Raw genomic sequence first — 5,776 nt, 5'->3', positions numbered from 1 at the left:
GGCTTTCCCGCGTCCACTCTGTGCGCGGCGCCAGCTACCTGGTGTCGTTTGCTCCCGCTACCGCCGCTGGGAGGCGGCCCAGAGAGGGTCCCATTTCCGAGGAGGGACCCGAAGCTTAGGGGGATACCCCGGCTAGGGCCGGTTTGGGGAGAGCCTAGGTGTGGGACTTCCTCTCGGCCAGAGTGGCTTGCCCTTCACACGGCGGTCAGCCAGGCTGTCTTCCCAAGATGTTCTTTCCAGTGACATTTTTAAAGAAAATTTAATTAAAGCATATTTCGGGTCTCTCGGTTTTCTTTTCTGACCCGGTGGTACTGCACACTTTCAGAGTTCCTTGCATTTGTAAGTTACATGGTTCTTCACAAGTCACTGAGTTTTAATCATTAAAAACATTTCTTAAACTCATTAACAGAATTTCTTAAATTTCTTAGCAGTGTTTCTGACACCGAGGGACTCAGAAAACATGGGTGGGACCGAGTGGGGACGTGAGACATGAGAAACAGTTTTTCATGGGTTGGGTAGATAGTGACCGTTTCTTTTCCTGCCACACTCTCCATCATGACCTGTCCAAAGTGGGTTGGCAGGTGCGTGTTCAGAAAGCCGCTGGTCTCCTGGACTTGAGGCTCCTCTTTCCCTTTTTCCAGTCTTTTTTCTGGAGCATACTGTTCTGGGACTGACCCTCTTTGGGGAGGCAGCGATGCCTGAGGCCCCCCACTTCAGGAAGCTTATGGACTATGTGCTGGGGTACTCTCCATTTCTTCCTAGCTTCATTGTGGTTACACACCTTCTGTGGTACAGAAGGTCCTCGTCTGTGGTTGGAGCAAAGTTTTGTAAGGATGGGTATCACAAGGGAAAAGATTCAGAGCTTAAATCAACAGACTCATGTCCTTCCTCCACAGCCCCTAAGATAAGAAGCTGCGAGCCACAGATCTTACAGGAACTGACCACTGAAAGACCATTTCTTAGCTTGTGATTTAGGTAGTTAGGTTGACGCGGATCCGCAGTCTACACTCAGATGGAAGTGCTGCGTGAGTCCTATTTCTTGTTCATTGCAGAGTTCCAATCTGCTTTTTTTTTTTTTGTCTTTCTTCCTTTCTTTTTCTTTTCTTTCTTTCTTCCTTTTATGAGACAGGGTGTTGCTGTGTCGCCCAGTCTGGAGTGCCGTAGCGCAATCACGGCTCACTTAAGCCTTGACTTCCCGGGCTCGAGGGATCCTCCCACCCCAGGCTCCCAAGTAGGTGGGACTACAGGTGCACACTATCACGCCTGGCTAATTTTTTTTAATTTTTATTTTTAATAGAGATGGTGTCTTGATATGTTGCCTAGACTAGTCTGAAACTCCTGGGCTCAAGTGATCCTCCTGCCTCAGCTTCCCAAAGTGCTGGGATGACAGGCACCAGCCACTGCGCCCAGCCTGCTTTTTAAAATTACAGCTTTATTGAGGAATAATTAACATAATCTAAAATTTAAATACCATACAAATAAAATGTACAAGTCAGGCCGGGTATGGTGGCTCGCGCATGTAATCCCAGCACTTTGGGAGGCCAAGGCAGGTGGATCACTTGAGGTCTGGAGTTCAAGACCAGCCTGGCCAACATGGTGAAACTCTGTCTCCACTAAGAAATGTAAAAATTAGCTGGGCGTAGTGGCACACGCCTGTAATCTCAGTTACTCAGGAGGCTGAGGCAGTAGAATCGCTTGAACCTGGGAGGCAGAGGTTACAAGCCAAGATTGTGCCACTGCACTTCAGCCTGGGCACCAGAGCAACACTCCATCTCAAAAATAAATAAATAAATAAAACGTACAATTCAATGAGTTTTAGCTTATTGACAGAGTTGTGCCATCATCACCAAATCTACCCTTAGAACATTTTTATCACTCCAAAAAGGAACCTCCTCTCCATTAGCAGTCATTCCACCAACTCTAGGTAGAGATATTCTTTCTCTATAGATTCACCTATTCTGGACAATTCATACAAGTAGAATCATATCATATGAAGTCCATTTTTCTTTCACTTAGCATAGTATTTGTGAGGCTCATCCATGTTATAGCTCATATTAATATTTCATTCATTTTTATGGTCAATATTCCACTATACAGATATACCACATTTTGTTTTTTCATCCCATGAATTGATGAACATAGCTTGTTTCTATTTTTATGGGCTATTATGAATAATGCTGTTGTGAGCATTCATGTATAAGGTTACTTGTAGACATATATTTTTATTTCTCGTGCGTATATACCTAGGAACAGAACTGCAGGATCATAAGGTAACTCGATGTTTTTGAGGAACTGCCAGTCTGTTTTCCATAGTGGCCACACCATTTTACAGTCCCACCAGCAATGTGTCAGGGTTCTAGTTTTTCCACATCCTTGTCAACACTTGCTATAGTCTTTTTTCTTTTAGCCAACCTAAAGGGTATGAAGTGATAGCTCATGGGGTTTTGTTTGTTTGTTTTGAGAGAAGGTATTGCCTTGTCACCCAGGCTGGAGTGCAGTGGTGCAATCACAGTTCACTGCAGCCTCGAATTCCTGGGCTAAAGCAATCCTCCCACCTCAGCCTCCCAAGTGGCTGGGACTACAGGTGCATGCCACCACACCTAATTTTTGTATTCTTTTGTAGAGACGGAGTCTCACTCTGTTGCCCGAGCTGGTATCTCATAGTTTTGATTTGCATTGCCCTAGTGACTATCCTGTTGAGTGTCTTTTCATGTGTTCATTGGCCATTTATCTTCTTTGAAGAAAAGTCTACTTAAATCCTTTCCCTGTTTTTAAATTGGATTATTTTTCTTTCTATTGTTGAGTTGTAAGGGTTATTTATTTATATATTCTATATACAAGTCTCTAATCAGATACATGATTTGCCAATATATTCTTGCAGGCTGTAAGTTGTCTTTTTACATTTTTAAAAAATTATTTATTTATTTATTTAAAGCTGAGGTCTCGCTATGTTACCTAGGTTGGTCTTAAACTTTAGGGCTCAAGTGATCTTCCTGCCTCAGCCTCCTGAATAGCTGGAATTACAGGCAGATGCCACCATGCTTGGTTCTTTTTACTTTCTTGATGTTGTCATTTGAGTTTTTAATTTTGATGAAGTCCAGTTTACCTGTTTTTTCTTTTGGTATCGTATCGGTGACTAACCCAAAGTCATGAAATTTGCTCCTAATATTTATTTTAAGAGTTTTAAAGGTTTAGTTCTTACCTTTAGGTTTTAAATTCATGTTGAGTTAAATTTTGTATATGATGTGAGATGGGGGCCAATCTGTTTTTGGGTGGGAAAATTCCCATAATTCAGTAGCGGTGACTAAGGGGAACCCCACAACAGTGAACTCATAAGTGGTGCAAAACTTTAGAGTTGAGCTGAATATTTTCTAAATTCCCTCTGGATCAAAAATTTCGTGATTTTTTTTTTTTTTTTTTTTTTAAGGAGACCTATGGGTAGTGAAGTGTATAAATGTAAGAAGTTAAGTAAATTGAAATAATATGTCTGTTTTCCAAATTGCAAATCTTGATCCATTAGTAGGTTATAAAATCTATTTATTCAGTCATAACCAGTATTTTTTAGTCAAGCAAAAAGGACAGAAATAATCAGAGCACACCTACTGTATTAAAGAAAGTGCTGTTTCATAACTTGTGTTATGCATGTGTGTGTGTCTGAGTGTACCAGGAGTTGGTATAAAATGTGATTTTTACTGTGGGCCATATCTTTTAAAGTTGGAAAAACACTGTATAAACTATAGCTGTAGAATTCTTTCTTTCCACAGCATTTTATTGAGTGCTTATTTTGCGCCAGGCCCTCTGCTAAGTGCCGGGAATAAAATGATAAACAGCACATGGTCCCCACCCTGCAACTTTGCACACAGGCAGTGCGATCCATATGGGGTTCCTAGAGACAAAAGACTGTGCCTGTTTCAATTTTCCCAAACCACAAAGACTCCTTCCAAATATTGGTGTTTGGTCCCCTGGGCCTTTTTTTTTTTTTGCAATTAATGCTTAGTTGTTTATCTCATTTGAGATTTGCAGACATATTTACTTTTCTTTCAATAAAGAGGACTTTGTTCCCAGGTTTATAATTGCATACTATGTTTATTATATTAAGAAGAGAGTGCAAGTCTAGAAATAGAATTTTATCATAACTGAATTGATTTCCATTTTACTCCAACTATATTTAAACTAGTTTCACTGGACAGACCTCAAATATCTTATAGTAGTGTTATGCCACTTCTTAAGGGAAAGATTTAAAATCATAGCAAAAATTTTTCTTTATTATCCAAGTGTTCGGCAAAACTGGGCATTGGGAATAATGACACGTAACCATTTTGCAGATTGAGTTTAGGAAAATTAGTGTGCTGTATTTGCAGTCAAGCAATCAAGCCACTCATTTACAGCAGCTGTATATAATCATAGCGCCGACATTTGCTCCTTCTCTTTATCTGAGACACCATTTATCAATCTTTAAGCATTATAAATTCCCAGGAGATTTAGAAGATCTTAATTTAAAATTTCAAAAATCATAACCAGTTCAACATGCCAGGCAGGTTAAACATACACATAGGCACACACACACACTTCCACAAATGTATCTACTTTTTGAATGACTCTGACATGTTCCCACTTGTGATTTTTACGTCTAGTTATGAAATTTTACCCACAACCTCCCAATTTTACTTTGAATTTTATTAAGGTCCTTTTCTCCTCCTCTGTTTGTTCTGCCTCCTCCAATGTTGCCCTTCACAAAATAACTTGCTCATCTCTTACAAGGTCTTAAGGACCAAAGCCAGGTTTACAGCCTTTTCTTCTAACTTAAAATTGCTTGATCTTCTCATATACTGTACCCCTCTGCTTCACTCAGCATTCTATTTCTATTTTGAATGGTTACCTATAAGTAAATAAAAATTTCTGGGACATTTTAGTGAAAGTATTGATCTTGATTATATTCAAATCAAAAATATAATATAGCTATGTATTGGTTCAAAAACCCCACAGAGAGGCCAGGCGCAGTGGCTCATGCCTGTAATCCCAGCACTTTGGTAGGCCAAGGTGGGCGGATCACTTGAGGTCAGGAGTTCATGAACAGCCTGGCCAACATGGTGAAACCCCATCTCTCTACTGAAAATACAAAAATTAGCTGGGCGTGGTGGCATGCACCTGTAATCCCAGCTATTTGTGAGGCTGAGGCAGGAGAATCGCTTGAACCTGGGAGGCAGAGAGTGCAGTGAGCCAAGATCATACCACTGCACTCCAGCCTGGGCAACAGAGGTGAGATAACACCAAAAAAAAAAAAAAGAAAGAAAGAAAGAAAAAAAAACCACGGAGAATATAGCCAAATTAGTCATTTTTCTCTTAATACACCAACTTAGAGCTTTCCTCTAGGTAATTTTTTAAAATGGAAAGAAATATAATAACACTGTCGTAAAAGCACTGAATGAAATAACTCCTTATTTTTTTTTTCTCATCTATTTTTGAAAATGTTTTATTTTATTTTTTATAATTTGGAAACGCCTATGAAATTAATAATGACATTTAATTTCAGAGAGATTTCACCTGGTAATTTCAACAGTTTTGAGTTAGACTATTTACATTTTAAGATTTTAATGGCTTAAGACACATTTGAAACGTTCAAAAGTGATTTTGCTTTTCAGGGAATAAAAAAAGAGCCATTTGTCCTGCTTTCTCAATTTTTCTCCACTTTTCCCCCTAAAAATGGACCTACTTTGAGTATCAGCTTATCCTCTAAGTATCAAGAGGCAGGAAGCCAATTGAGTAGAAGTTAGGA

At 39.7% G+C, this 5,776-nt stretch overlaps 1 protein-coding gene across 1 annotated transcript in view; it reads right to left on the bottom strand.

Annotated features, from left to right (window-relative positions):
* PPARG (peroxisome proliferator-activated receptor gamma) overlaps positions 1-346 on the bottom strand; it is a 153,284-nt gene extending 152,938 nt beyond the window's left edge. Inside the window, exon 1 of the mRNA XM_011952323.1 lies at positions 39-346. The gene's annotated coding sequence lies outside the window, so the exon portion shown is untranslated. The remainder of the gene's footprint in view (positions 1-38) is intronic.
* Positions 347-5,776: the final 5,430 nt, after the last annotated feature.

This window comes from Colobus angolensis, unplaced genomic scaffold, assembly GCF_000951035.1.
Source record: "Colobus angolensis palliatus isolate OR3802 unplaced genomic scaffold, Cang.pa_1.0 Scaffold34, whole genome shotgun sequence".
NCBI lineage: Eukaryota > Metazoa > Chordata > Mammalia > Primates > Cercopithecidae > Colobus > Colobus angolensis.
This window is presented reverse-complemented; position numbering and strand designations above follow the sequence as displayed.